Genomic DNA, 16183 nt, shown 5'->3' with positions numbered 1-16183 from the left:
ATTCAAAATATCCCCGAGTGATTTTTAGCATATTATGGGATACATCTTGGTGGCCTGGTACCACTTCTTAGTATCACAGGCTAGCTGGTGGTTTTCCCCAATTAAGACAGCTACGTACTCCTACTTGTTTTCCAGATACTGAAAGCAAGAATTCTTTAGGGTGGGTGTTAACAGCAACCCCACATACCAAGCATTACATATTCCTTACTCCAGACTTGGAATTTTATATTCTAACAAGAATCTCATGGTACCCACATAGATACTGAAATTCTTGCATGACCCAATAGAAAGTAAAAAGAGTGATTTTATGAGCTTGAAATTATTACCTGTGCTCCTTGAAGATAAAGATCAGAAAGAGGTAATGATTTGGCCATTATAAATTACTAAACAATTTGGAGAGCTGCTACAGTAGAGGCAGCAATCAAAGTAGAAGCTTTCAAGGACGCTCTTTCCAATAACAGAGAAAGTTCAATAGACAAAGTTTTCAGGAACAGAAAAAATTAAATCCATACTACATAATTATTTTATCATTTTTCTCAATTAATTTACTAAGTGATTTAATATGATTTTATATCCTACTATACATGTCATATCTGTCACATAATAGTCAATTTTGCATTTTGATGTTTGTAATTAATTAGCTTAATATTATTTGAAAAAAAGAATGTTTCCAAGGTAGCCTAATGCAAATTGACTAATAATTATTAAAATTTAGGATTCTATGCCCCAATTCCTTCACATATGCTTTTCAATTAATTCTTTATTTTCAAAATTACTATTGTGTTCTATTTTAAAAATGATAAACCACAAAAAAATCATGAAGTTGTGAATCATAGGTAGAAAAAAATCTTCTATTAAAAAATTATGTAATAAGTGTCATCTCTGGAAATCTATGACAAACATTTTTCACAGGCATTAACCTCATCAAAAATATGTATATAACACAATGTAGCAGTCACAACCATTTAAAACTGTTTTGAAAAACTGCATATTTATGCAATGGAAACATTTTTATTGGTATTTTCTAAAATTAATATCCAACCAAAATAGTATTAGGCTGGTCAACTACCAAGTATTTGTGTAATTTTTGAATAATTTTTATTAATTGTTTTGACCAAAACCAAAAAGAAATTAGTATACTTTTATTTTCTCTATAGTTAATAAAGTAATTGCTCTTACTTTATTTATATTACATTTAGAGATGATTTATGTTTTTTCACACATAATGTGGCCTGATGCTTCTTAGAAGGATGTACATTAGTAATCTTAGAGTTTATTCTGTCTAACAAGCATGACCTCTTATGATTTTTATGAAGCACTACATAGTCTGGAGTCCAAAAATTGTACATAGACTTCCGAAAATCTAAGTGGTAATCAGTGTTTTCTTCTTAAACCAATGACATTATTTTCATTTAAACTGGTGGAGGAAAAAGTTTTTTCCTTCTTCAGCAAACCATAAGTTCAGATATGGCCATAATACAACTTTGTAATAATTACTGATTATTGTGTAGACTACCGTATCAGTGGAGGTCCAGGCAGGCAAAAAGAAACCGTATTTGTTATTTAAACACAGAGAAGCCAGGATCTGAAATTGTTTAAGTGTATGTTAGAGAACGGGAGCTATTATAAAAAGGAAACACTGAGGTAACAGAGACAGTGTCTGCTGGGAGCTGCCTGCACCTCTGGCAGGAACCAGAGGAGGTGGGTGGATGGCCCCAAGAGCCACGTCCCTTGTACTTAGGAGGTCTGGGAGTGGGCAAAAAACTAGGCATGGGAATCCATGACTGCCGCCAGGGTGAAGGGTTATTGCTGAGCCATCTGGCAGGACCAGCAAGCAGAGGCCAGAACGAGCCCTTTCCCCCGCCCCAGCCTTCCAGGCCCTTTCTTGTGACCCTGCTGGCGGAACCTATCAGGGAGCAGCTGGCAGCGTGGTTTGCGAGGTCTCCACCCCAGCATTGTGACACAGACAGATGGCTCTGGAGTTAGGAGAAAGAGTAGCTCAGTAATCGACACTTACATACTTATGACCGTTATGTGTGTGAAACTCTTCTTAACATCTGATGATTTAGATTTCGTTATTTAATATACACTTTTAAAAAGTCAAGTTTGATGTACATTATTTGTAGCTCTTTGTATATATATCTTGGTATTGAATGCTTTTTACTTACACTAAAGGATTACATAAAATAGAAACATCGTATTTTTCTTTGGTACTTCTTAACCTGTTCTCAAGTTCCCTCTGGATTTCTCCACTTGAGGGAAAGTGACAAGTGTTTCAGATCCATGTTCGCTTCTGTGTTCTTTCCCATCAAGAAGGGCAGGTTGACTGGCTGGGCTGTGCCATTTGTCAGGTTTGTCAAGGAATGAGTGAGTGGTACATTTAAATAGAAGTTGCTCCTCTTTTCCCTATGAAAGAATTTATTTATATATGTGTTTTGTTCCTGCATGACTAGTACAAATATGATTGCTTTTTCTATTAATGCCATGTGTATTGTTTCTGTTTCTATTAAAAGTGTAATATTAATGTTTAGGTACTAATGAAAATGTTTTCTTTGTCCCTGTTTATATATGACAAAAATATATTATCAATTGACATTTTTCTTTTTCCATTCAATCAATATTGGCAATTTCTGTGAAATATAAAAAGTCTTTATTTTGTAAAATATTTTTATTTTTAAATTTAGAAAATTATAGTTAAGGTTTTGTGATTTTGGAAAGTTGTTAAGTCACACTGAGAGTGGCATCTGTGGCAAATTTGAAATGTGAGCCTTTCTCTCAGGTATACTTTGTCCTCAAGCAGCTAAAGAAGTATGCTAAGTAAGCAAGGCTTAAATAGGGTCTCAAGAACAATTGCTTCCCGTGTGAAAGATCAGCTCATTGTCAATTTCTATTTTGAACTATTCTATTCCAGTGGGTTTACCTATTTGTAAGTAGGACCCTTAGTGAATATTCCTAAATATTCTTAAAGCAATCCATGTATCTAAACAAGTAGGTAATAAGTTCTTTGGAGTTATACAGCATCTTGATTCCAGTCAAATAATCAAAAGAAGTGAAGCTTGAAGACACTTCTATGACTGTATATTTCTTAATTAAAAATATTTTTATTGTAGAAGATAACATATTACAGAACAGCACACAGAACATATACAGTCCAGTGAACAACCATAAAGCAATTACTCATGTAATCTCCACCAAGGTCAAGAAATTGACCATTGCTATTTATGGCAAACTCTGTGGACCCCAGTGACACACACCTGCCTCCTATTTGTGCCCTTGTATGGGTTTGGCTTAGGGACTTTCTTCTAGCAGAAAGCATGAGGCAGAGGTGATGGAGTGTCAATTCTGAGATTAGAGAACACAAAAGCAGAGGCTTCCCTCTTGGCACTCCCTCTCTTGTTCTCCCTTAAATCGCTCATGCTGAGGCAAGTCAGGTGCAGAGTCACAAGACAGTCCTGGGGAAAGATCCACGTGAGTGAGCTTGGAAGCAGATTTCAAGGACCTGCCAAAAGCACATCAATGAGGTTAGAGTAAGATGCTTCACCCCCAGTTGAGGCATGAGAGGACTGTCCAGGCTGACACTTTAATTTCAACCTCATGAAAGACACTGAGGCAGAGGCACCCAGATAAGATAAATTGTGTCCCGGTTCCTGACCTGTAGAAACTGATACAATAAATGTTTCTTTTGAACTGCGAAGTTTGGGAGAAATACATACACTATCACCCATGAGACCCTTTCATGTCCCTTCCTAATCATTTCCCTTTTCCGCTACCCCATCCCCCAAAAGTAACTTGTATTCCTACTTCTAACACAATAGTTTTGATTCTCAGCTTTTGAACTCTTTATGACTACATACAGATCCCATTCTTTTGTGTCTGGCTCCCTTTGCTCCATGTTATATTCATGAGATTCATTTGCATTAGTGTTTCAGTTTGGGGCTCATACGGTTATTGTTTTGAAAATTCTTATGCATATCTCTTAGTCCTCAGACTTATGTATTTCTAATTAGTATAAACCTTCAACTAGAATTTCTGTATCAAACAGTACACTTAGTTCCAATGTTGGTATCATGACAAACTGTTTTCTGAAGCGGTTGTACCACCTTACACCCTCAAGAGCAGTGTGTTAGTTTCCACTGTCCCACATCCTCACCCAGTTTTGATATTTTAGTTTTTAAATTTTAGCCCTTCTGCCCTGAGAATAGCAGTATCTTGGAGTGAGTTTAACTCATCTCTCTCTGATGAGGGTAAATGTGGTTGAGCCTTCTTTGACTTTAGTGCAGAGTCCCGCCACTTAACTCTGTGGATTTGTTCTTATTGATTTGAATTTCTTTGTCCTTTATAATTTCTGAATACAAACCTCTCAGTTATATGTGTTTAAAATCATATCACTTATTTTTTTTTGGCGTGGAGGGCTTGCATTTTTATTCTTCAAGTGATGTCTTCTTGCAAACAGAGTTTTTTATTCTAGTCTGATTTCTCAGTCTGTTCTTTATGGTTATCATTCTTATAACTAATAAAAGAAGTCTTTCCCTTTTCCAAGGTCAAGGTGATTTCCCCCATATTGTCTTTTAGAAACTTCACTGCTATACTTTTCATAACTATAATCTACCAGGAATTGGTTTTTATGTAAAATGTGAGGTAGGAACCAGATTTCATTTTCCCCATATGTCTATACAGTTGACACAAGATAATTCATTGAGAAGATGATCTTTGCTGTTTGGCATTGCAGTGTTGTCTGTCATAAATCAAGATCATATACATGTTTCTAGACTTGATTTCATTTCAATGGCCTATAATTCTGTCCCTCTACCAATGCACACTGTCTTAATTACTACAGCATTATCACAGTCTCTTTTTTTTTATTGTAATCAGTTTACAATGTTGTGTCAACTTCTGGTGTACAGCATAATGTTTCAGTCATACATATACATACATGTATTTGTTTTCATATTCTTTTTCATTATAGATTACTGTGAGATATTGAATATAGATATTGAATATAGTTCCCTGTGTGAACTTCTTGTTTATTTTATATATTGTAGTGTCTGCAAATCTTGAACTCTCAAATTTATCCCATCTCACACCCTTCCCCCTTTGGTAACTGTAAGTTTATTTTCTATGTCTGAGTCTGTTTCTGTTTTGTAAATAAGTTCTTTGTCTTTTTTTTAAGATTCCACATATAATGATATCATATAGTATTTTTCTTTCTCTTTCTGGCTTACTTCACTTAGAATGACCATCTTCAGGTCCATCCATGTTGCTGCAAATGGCATTATTTTATTAGTTTTTATGACTGAGAAGTATTCCATTGTATAAATACACCACAACTTCTTTATCCAGTCATCTGTCAATGGACATTTAGGTTGTTTCCATGTCTTGGGTATTGTAAATAGTGCTGCTGTGAACATTGGAGTGCATTTATCTTTTCGAATTAAAGTTTCCTCTGGATATATGCTATGCCCAGGAGTGGGATTTCTCAATCATATGGTAAGTCTACTTTTAGTCTTTTGAAGAATCTCCATACTATGTTCCATAATGGCTGTACCAAACTACATTCCCACCAGCAGTGTAGGAGGGTTCCCTTTTCTCCACACCCTCTTCAGCATTTATCATTTGTGAACTTTTTTTCATGATGGCCATTCTGACTGATGTGAGGTGATACTTCATTGTAGTTTTGTGTTTCTCTGATAATTAGTGATATGGAGCATTTTTTCATGTGCCTATTGGTCATTTATGTCTTCATTGGAGAACTGCTTGTTTAGTTCTTCTGCCCATTTTTGGGTGGGGCTGTTTGTTTTCTTATTTTTAAGCTGTATGAGCTATTTATATACTCTGAAATTAAGCCCTTGTCAGTCACATCATTTTCAAATATTTTCTCCCATTCCATAGGTTGTCTTTTTGCTTTGCTTGTGGTTTCCTTAGCTGTGCAAAAGCTTACAAGTTTCGTTAGGTCTCATTTCTTTATTTTCACTTTCATTTCTATTGCCTAGATAGACTGCTCTAGGAGAACATTGCTAAGACTTATGTCAGATAATGTTTTGCCTATATTTTCTTCTAAAAGGCTTACAGTGTCTTGTCTTATGTTTGTCTTTCAGCTACTTTCAGTTTATTTTTGTGTATGCTGTGAGGGTGTATTCTAACTTCATTGATTTACATGCAGCTGTCCAGTCTTCCAAACACCATTTGCTGAAAAGACTGTCTTTACTCCACTGTATATTCTTGTCTCCATTGTCAAAGATTAATTGACCAAAACTTTGTGGGTTTACTTCTGCATTCTCTATTCTGTTCCATTGATCTATGTCTGTTTTTGTACCAATACAGTGCTGTTTTGATTACTGTAGCTCTGTTGTACTGCCTGAAGTCTGGGAGGATTTTTCCTCCAGTTTCATTCTTTTTCTTCAGTATTGCTTTGGGAATTCTTGGTCTTTTGTGATTCCACATAAACTTTAGGATTATTTGTTCTACTTCTGTGAAGAATGTCCTGAATAATTTGGTAGGAATCGCATTAAATCTGTAGATTGCTTTGGGTAGTATGGCCATTTTTAACAATATTAATTCTTCCAATCCAAGAACATGGGATATCTTTCCATTTCTTTAAGTCATCTTTAATTTCCTTAATCAATGGTTTGTAGTTCTCCAAGTATGTCTTTCACTTCCTTGGCCAGAGTTAATCCTAAGTATTTTATTTTTTTGGATGCAATTTTAAAAAATTGCATCTTCTGCCTCTTCTGATATTTAATTGTTAGTGTAAAGAAATGCAGCTGATTTCTGTATGTTAATCTTGTGTCCTGCTACCTTGCCGAATTCTTCTATCAGCTCTAGCAGTCTTTGTTTGGAGCCTTTAGGGTTTTCTATATATGGTATCATGTCATCTGCATTTAGTGACAATTTTACCTCTTCTCTTCTAGTTTGGATCCCTTTTCTTTCTTTTTCTTGTCTACTTGTTATAGCTAGGACTTCCAATACTATATTGAATAGAAGTGGTGAGAGTGGGCATCCTTTTCTTGTTCCAGATTTTAGCAAGAAGGCTTTCAACCTTCCACCATTGAGTGTTATGCTGGCTGTGGGTGTGTTATAAACAGCCAGAGACTGGCCAGAGGTTTGTCAATTTTGCTTATTCTTTAAAAAAAAAAACAGCTCTTAGTTTGCTTTTTCCCTATTGTCTTGTAGTCTCTATTTTATTTATTTCCTCCTGCTTAGTTCAGGTTTTGTTCTTTGTTCTTTTTCTGATTCTTTTAGGAGGTAGGTTAAGTTGTTTATTTGATTTTGTTCTTGTTTTTAAAGGAACGCCTGTGTCGCTATGAACTTCCCTCTTAGGACTGCTTTGCTGGATCCCATAGGTTTTGTGTGGTTGTGTTTTCGTTGTTGTTTGTCTGAAAGCAATTTTTTAATCTACTCTTTGATTTCATTGTTGACCCATTTGTTTTTACTAGCATGTTGTTAAGTCTCCATGAAGTCAGTGTTTTTTTTTTTCTCATTTGTTTTTCTGTGGTTGATTTTTAGTTTCATGCCATTGTGGTCAGAAAAGATACTTTACCATAGTTCTTGAGTTTTGATAGCTGTTAGTGTATATTGTCCAATTTTATGTTTCCTCCTTAAAATTTGGTTTTTGTTTTTTTTATCAGTTTATCAATTTTGTCTAAAAAAAAGGATTCTGGTCAGAATTGCTTTGAGCCTTAGATAAGTTTAGGGAAAGTGACATAATTACAATAATTAGTCTTCCAATTTAAAAACAGTATAGTCCCTTGATTTTTAGGCATTTTATCTTTGGTCTCAGTTCTTTGGCCTCCAGCTCTGCAGTTTTAGAGGTCAAGACATACAAGAGGGGGAGAGCAGCCATGTTTGGGCTCTCTGAAACCTCCAATCATGTCAGCCCAGGCCCATAGAACCCCCAATCTCTGCTGTTCACTCTGTCCCTCTAGTAGCAGCCCTTCTGTGTGCAGGTATACTTGGGGGTCTCTAACTTCGTTTCAAACCTAACCAACAAAGGCCTGCAAAGAAGCCCAGGTCCTTAGCTCTCCTCTATAAATCTATCCCCTCATCAGAATCTTACTCTTTTTAGTCTTTGTGGCTGTTGAAATTCTGATACCTTTAAATAAATAACTATGTAACTTTTTTAGGTTTTTCTATTTTCTAATTGTTTTGATGTGCATTAAATGCTCCCTCTTACCTGAAAGTGAACCTCTCTCAGGGTCTATGTTCAGTTCAGACCAGCAGCCTGGGTACTAGCAATTGGTGATCACCTTATGCCAGTTACTGAGATTGGGACAGTTTACATTTGAGTGCCAACTCCTGTTAAGGCCAGAATCCTTCTCTCTCATTTCTGGTTTACCTTTTCTTCTGTCATGTAGCCCTTTGGAGATCCCAATTCAATGATAGAGGTTTTCTAGGGCTTCTAATTTGGCCAGTGTAGAGTTGAATTTCTGTGCCTCACAACTGCTAATTTATCAAAAATTCTGCTTAGTTTGTAATAGAATTCCAGGAGAAAAGCAGCCCCAAATATGGGGTTTTACTTCTTGGCGTTTCTGTCTCTTCCTGGTTCTTGGCCCTGTAATTCTTCTTGTCTCAAAGGAATTGTTCTTACACATTTTTCCCTCAGCATTTCTGGTTCTCCCAATGAGAAAACCTGATCACATTACTTGTGACTCTTTAACAAAATGCAAAATCATAGAAACATTCATTAATGAGGTATTTTCACCATGAGGAAGGTATCAATTTTTGGACTTGGCAGGATAAAGTATAGTGGTTTGGTTTGGCAGCACTTCATTTTGTTTGTGCTGCTGTTTTAGTTTGTATGCTCTCGGCTACAGTGCCAAAGATCTGCTCTGTAAGTTCAAGCATTTGGAATGAGTTTTACATTTGAAAAAAATGTTAGCAAGAACACATTAAAACATAAGGGCCCACCCCTGTCTTAATTTTTGAGGTCCCATTTAGAGTGTTCATTTGACTGGTCTACCAATTTAAAAAAAAACTGAATATTTTAGCCTTGTACATGCTTTGCATCTACAAAACTGCTTATAAAAATTTATGAAGTGTGCTCTTCAGGATCACAGAAGTACCTTCTCTTGGTGTCAGCAATACCTCAATTCAGATGATACAGTTCTACGTTTTACTGTTGAACATGAATGAACTATATGAATGTACACATACAGAACCCACAAAATCCGTAATTTAAGCATTTATAATCCCACATTATTTCTGGGCATCATTATACCCTTGTCCACAGTGTTTGCATTCCTCACAACCAGTGCATCAGGTTAAGCTCCTGTACTGCATATGCTCAGTGGATTAGCACGTGCTTTCAAAAAATTACACATGCATCCCTGTATTAGTCATCTGTTGAGGTAAGTGGTCAATATACCACAAAAATTAGATGATAAATGTGTGTTGTTTTAAGCTGCTAAGTTTCTGGGTCAAGAATCCAGGCATGACTTTGCTGGGTCCTGTGCTTAAGGATCTCTTATGGGCTGAAACTCCTGGATCAACTGGGATGTAGTCATTTCACGGCTTAACTGGGGAAAGATCCACTTCCAAATTCGCATGATTGTTGGCAGTATTCGGTTCTCTACAAGCCATTGGACTGGGGGCCTCAGTTTCTCAAAGGTGGTTGGCCAGAGGGAACACTCAGTTCCTTGCACGTGGATCTTTCCAAGGTGCCAGCTTGCTTCATGAAACCATGGATGCTGAGGAGGCAACAGAGTCTGCTATTGAGATGGATTGCCACTCTTCTGTAACCTAGTCATAAAGTGACATCTCATCCCTTATACTGTATTCTGTTGGTTAGAATCTAGTTACTACGTCTAGCCCACACTCAGGAAAATGGGACTGCACAAGGGCTGGAATGCAGAAAAGCAAACATATGGAGGGAAAAATTGACCAAAAATTCATATACAACTGGGACTCATGGTCTGTATGATTAACCACTGTCCTGATCAATCTTCCAGAAGTAGATCTGATTGTATCCCCACCCTTCCTGATAAGCACAATGCAGATCCTCTTGCCTACAGCTATCCACAATCAGACCATTTCCAACTTAGATTCTATTTCCTTTTGCCACACCTCATGAATTCCATGCTTGAGCCAATGCTGTTAGCTCAATTCATAAGGTGCCTACCCTGCATGTTTGTCATGCTGTTCCCCTTGCCTGAAATAATATATCCTACTTTTGCCATAAAGTAAGATTTTTAGCCTAGATAAAAGAAAGAGCGGTGGAAGGCACATTATTTTTCTCTTTAAATTTGTAAAGAGACAGCACCAAATAAGCCAATGTATAAAAGACTTAAAGGGCACGATTTCAGATATATCGGAGACGTTTGGATAACCATTGAGGCTGGCCAACAGTGAAATAAACTGCCTGAAGAAAGGCAAGTTTTGTATTTTTGAATGTGTTCAAATGAAGGAAACAAATTATCCATTATGGGAATAAGGGTTATCAGTGTTCACTGGGAGTTAAATGAAAAGACATTTATAAGGTCCCTTCCAACTCTTAAGATACCATGAATCCATAAATTTATATAGGGTTAAAAAGCAAAACTATCCTCTTTGATATGCAAAGATGAGAAAACAAATGATTTACATGATAAATTATGCTTGCTATTTAATTTTAAGCTGTAGGTATTGTTCAAGCTAAGGACCTTCATTTTACAGTATTTTCCCTCTTCCTAATTCATAATAGTCATAAAAAACTATAGAATTACCTAACATTCTGAATTTTAAAATAAATGTTTGTGATCAGTGTGTACAAAGGAAAGATTTTCTTTAAGAGGATAGTTAGGGCCATTTAAATAGCCCTTTCCCATCAAGTACATTCCTAAGAATTTCCATAAAAACAACTCAGTCCATATTTTCACAGGGTCTTTGGTTATTGTTCATTTTAGGTTTATTGATGGGGCTGACCTTCAGAAAAATTCAGAGATGCAATAGCTGCCCAAACTCTTGTTGCTATTTCTCTGGGTAAGTTGCAGAAAGTGGTGCTGTGAATGATGCTATGAATCACTGCATTGGGTAGAGACTTCTAAAAGCATACCTGTCAGCTTTTCCAGAGAGACAGAGGGAGGGAGACAGCCATCCAGGGCACCAGTGATGTCCATTCCTTATTGGAGCACCTGATGAGCAGTCCCTTTTGATGTTATCCAGTAGAAAAGAGCTACTCTGTAGCTAGAAAGTGAGATACTTCTTTAAACAAGAGAGATTTTGGTCATTGCTTGTATTTTACTTTATCTACTATGAGATGAATAGAGGCGGGGGCCTCCCTGATTGGCCCAGTAACCATCACACACACACAGTGAAATAGATGTTTGTTTAAGGAGTCAGTCACTGAGGGAATGAATACAATGACTCACACAGGGCCCTAGTGTATGATGGTCTTAGAACTTTAGATCCTGCTGAGTTGTCTGTTGTCCTGCACTGAGGAACTCATGTCACAGAAACAAGGCGACTTGAATGAGGCTGAACACCAGTCTGTACTAACTCCCTGATGAGGAGAAACAATTGGGTGCAGGTCCATCTGGGTAGACAAACTTTCTGTCACCTACCAATTATTCAAGGCAAATAAGTCAGACATTTGGTGTTATGGCCATAAGATGGAATCTAGTCCTGTAGATGTAGAATTTCCTGTAAGCTAAATGAGAAGGAGTTAACTCAGGCACTTGCGGCGGTGGATTTTAGATTAGGGGAAGCAAATGTGTTCTGCTCTTCCTGGAGCCTCAGGTAGATCTGACTCTGGGATGTGGTAGAGGATGAATTGCCTTGGCCATACAGAAGCAGGTCAGGAGTAGAACAGAAACTAGGCCAATAAGGTTCTGTGATGGGTCTGGACCTGCGCAGCTGTTGAAAAGTACTTACTTTTTTACATGCACCTTGTTCTTTCCCACATGTTTGCTAAGATTCCATTACTTTTTGCAGTGTGGACTCTGCCTTGTATTTGAGACGACATGAACACGTTCTGAGTGGTGCAGTCAACAGCCCAGTGGATACACAGTGTGGAAGGCCAGAGGAAACAAATCCCTGAGAAGCTGCTTGGAAATATTCTGAAGACATTTAGAGTAGCCATTTGGTAACAGGTTACCTCATCTGTACAATGGGGCAATAAGACTTGTCCCTGCTTCCCTCCAGGGAAGTTATGAAATGTAAAATAATTCATGACTGATGTGTTTGAACACCTTGGAAGAAATATGATATATAAGCATATGATACCATGATTACCTCCATGGTAAAAAGAAATTATTAAAATAACAATAATATGTACATTTTCAACACCTACAGTTGTATATGAAATACATAACCCTTTTTATTGTTTTCTGTCTAATCCACTGCACCTGTGTTAAAAAATGTAGCCCAATGGCCCAATTTGAAAAAAACACATAAAATTTAGACAAGTACTTATTCTTTTAGTCACCCCATTGTGCCTAGGTCTCACAGAACAGATTTTAAATAATATACTACCGCAAAGAGACCACTTCAGTGCAAGTCTCAATAGCGTGGGTTAATAAAAATTACTTTTAAAGGCAAACATCTGGCACCTCATAAATATATATCACCTTTCATCAAGAGTTTTTCAAACTCTCTTCATATATATTACACTTAGAAGCATTATTAATTCAGCATATTGTACGTTGGTTTTAGAGTAGTCCCAAAGCAGAATTACATATGTAAGATATGTGCTGTAATATCCAGGCCCGTGCAGATCATAAAGAACAAGACATTAGCCACAATGCTAAATCCTTTTGATTTAATGTGCTCTGTTAGCTAACAAGGGTGATTTTTTTAAGCTCAGATACAAGAAAATATTACAGTTAAGCTTAAAGGCAGCTATTTATTCTGACTAATTTTTTTCTTCTCTTGTGACATTTAGCAAATTATTCTAGGCTTACATTTAGCTTGTGTCAAAAAATATGTCTGAAATATTTTACTCTGGTTTATTTCTACATCTAAAGGAAATTTTAAGAGATGACTTACCTTTACAAAGGCTGACTCTGTAACACCTAACTGGAATTTCTCCTTTTCCGGATGATATTGAAGAAAAGAATATTCTGTGATGCCCTTTGGCAAATTTTTCTTGTCACTAATGATCTTACTATGAAGTTATTTCGTGTACTTCAGTTTGTATTTTTTCCATACAAGTAAATGCCAATTCTTCTTGCTGTGTCTTTAATAATGCTGGAGAAAACACAACCAGTTTTATTGTTATAATGATGCATGTATTTATTTCAGAAATCTTACTGTTTTGTCAGCAGTAACACTCACTCCTTTAGCTGTTTCTAACAAGTTAACGTTAGATGCATTTTCTGGTATTCTTATATATCTTTCTACCCCTTCAAGAAACGAATACCACACACAAAGTGGACATACTGAAAGGTAAAAGTGCAGGTCTGTGGCCTGATCTGGGACAGACTAAATAGTCATACTTACTGCACTCATCTCATATGCCTGGTATTTTGTCTAAATACTGTGATTTCTCTTCAGATTGTATAAATCTTTCTCACCTTTTTAAAAATGATCATTTTTCCTTTATATTACACACACACACATATGTATTGTTTGATTTGGTTTTAAGTCCTGTTGACTTTCAGGCACTATGTTAGGCAGGGAAGATATACTGACAAACAAAACAGACAGCATTTTTTACCATATAGAACTTTGAGGATGAAAGAAAAGAAAGCAAAGACTAAGCAAACACATAATTAAATAACTTAAAATTGTTTAAGGACTCTGAGGGAAAAACGTAGATGTTTCAGTTATGCCCCCAAATTAAAAGAAAGGACCTTCTTTGGATAGGATGGTCAGAGATACTAAGTAATGTTAAGTATATCATGTTGATTTCCCAATTAAATGATGAATGGGATACACACATCAAACTTCTTTCTCTAAATCATATTAAAATGACTATCTAAATACACAGAAAAAACCCTGTACTAGGATTAGAAAACAGAAGAATTACACACCCCAGAAAGCTCAAGAAAATTCTCTACATAAGGAGAATCTGCAGAGACAACTGCTTGTCTGCATGCAGATGAATACCTTGCTTGGGGAAGAAGCAAAAAGATCCCAAAAGAGCTCAGTAGCAGCAACATCCAGAAGGGCATACTGGGTCCTAAGAGAGTAAGACAGCAAGACAGCAATAGTGGCCCCATCAGTCTCAGTAAGTGCCCGATTCCTGTCTGCCGTAATGCCTGCCGAATGCCCACAGCACTCGCTCACAGTGTATGCCTTGGAAGTGGTCCTGCTAAATAATGGCTGGCGTGATGAACACAAAAGGGTGGTCTCTGACACGGAGGGAAGCTCGCTGCTGCAAAGCCCATCACAGTGGCGCTCTCTCTACAAACCTCTGGTAATGGAGCTCTAAAATGACAGAGTAAAACTACAACAGATGGGAATTTGATTCTTCTCCCTTCATTTCAGCTTAAATGACTCAGGCTCACAACCTCTGACAGTCCCATTTCACACCAGAGCAGAATGATCCACGACAGTTCTCTGTAAGGATAAGCTAGTACAGAAAAACCACTGGGTGTATGAAACTACATGGAAGTTCAAAAGGGAGTAACTCAGAAGAGTGGTCAGAAGGGTTAGGCTTAAAAAAATGCTTAATCAATGTTTACAGGATTCAAGGCAATAGTGCACCTATGAGGCAGACAAATGAAGGAAAATATGAACCAGAAGAAACTACACAGAGAAGAACAATACAATCCAAATTAAAAACCTCAGTGAAACAGACATTAGCAGCTTGAAAAGGCAGAAACTAATGATCAACACAAATTTTTACTATGAACGAGGCAGTCTTCTCGGCACTTTGGATACAGAAACGAAGAGAACAGTGTCCCTCTCTTTATGGAGTTTACATTCCACTAGGGAGAGGCAGCCAGAGACAAAATGAGCAACTAAATATCTGCTCTATTGGAATATGATACATGCAATCAAAATCTTAAAGAAAAAAAAAGGAAGGGAATAGGGAGCAAGGATGGCAGTGAGGCTGCAGTTTATAATGCAAGGAAGGCCTCATTGAGAAGATGACACTAGAAAGGCTTGATATTGTAGAATAGACAATGTGTGACTTCTGAAGCCAAGCTGTAAAAGACTTGGTAGCTTCTGTCTTGACTTCTTAGATCCCTCTCTAGGGACAGCCAGCTGTCATATCTTGAGGACACTCAACCAGCTTGTACAGGGGCTCTCATGGAGAAGAAATTAAATTTCCCATCAATGTCCAACACCAACTTGCCATTCATGTGAGTATCCCCTTTGGAAGTGGATCTCCTAGGCCCAATAAATATGTAAATACATGGGATGTATGCAGGACTGGCCAACATCTTGCTGTATCCCATGAGACAAAGTCTGTCAGTCAAGATGCCCCCAAATACTGGACCCAAAGAATCTTTGAGATATAATAAATGTTTAAAGTTTTAAATCACGAAGTTGTGGGATAATTTGCTATGCAGCAGTATAATCAATACATAGGCAGATATCCAGAAAGACAGTAAGGGCCAGTCTTAAATAGGAAAAGAACACACTTTGCATGTCTGAGGAAGAGTAAGGGTGCCAATGTGGCTGGAGCTGAGTGAGCAAGGAAAAGAATGTAAGAACTGGAGTTAAGTGAAGAAAGAGATGTCAGATGGTATAGGACTGAAAAAGACATAGGAGGGATTTTTGTTTTTACATTGAGAAAGATGTGGAGCAGACAGAGATTTTAAACTCAGAAGTAACATCATCTGATTTAGATGTTCATTCTGGTGAGGCTCAGCATACACCGGGGGGCAGTGAACAAGGCTGGAAGTACAGAGATTAGTTAGGAGGCGGTCGTAGTAATTCAGGCACAGATGATAGTGGCTGGTACCAGACTGGTACCAGTGGGAGTTGTAGAAAGTGAAAAGATTCTGGATATTAAAAAGAAGTCAAGAATTAGATGTAGGGCGAAAACAACCAAAAAAAGTACCAATGGTGATGCCTACGTTTTTAGCCTTAACAAGTAGAGTAATGGAGTTAAATCTGAAAGACATCATAAATGAGTATCTGTAATATATCCTGAGGAAACAAGAAGATGATGTGGAAAAAACAAGTAAAAAGATCAAATCACACATCTACAAAGAAAAATTTTAGTTCAAAATTAAAACTTTTCCATGAAAAAGCAGAGATGAACAGAAAATGAGTAGAAAAAATAGATATGAAAAAATAATACAGAAGAAACACAAAG

General features: G+C 37.0%; 1 long non-coding RNA gene across 1 annotated transcript; it reads right to left on the bottom strand.

Moving 5' to 3' along the window:
* Positions 1-3141: 3141 nt before the first annotated feature.
* LOC116281603 (uncharacterized) lies at positions 3142-13154 on the bottom strand. Its single transcript, XR_004191091.2, has 3 exons — positions 12958-13154; positions 11027-11157; positions 3142-3499 (listed from the first exon to the last, which is right to left on the bottom strand). It is a non-coding gene; the product is annotated as an uncharacterized lncRNA (long non-coding RNA).
* Between the last annotated feature and the right edge of the window lie 3029 nt (positions 13155-16183).

The sequence above is a fragment of the Vicugna pacos genome, chromosome 8 (assembly GCF_048564905.1).
Source record: "Vicugna pacos chromosome 8, VicPac4, whole genome shotgun sequence".
In the NCBI taxonomy this organism is placed as follows: Eukaryota; Metazoa; Chordata; class Mammalia; order Artiodactyla; family Camelidae; genus Vicugna; species Vicugna pacos.
This window is presented reverse-complemented; position numbering and strand designations above follow the sequence as displayed.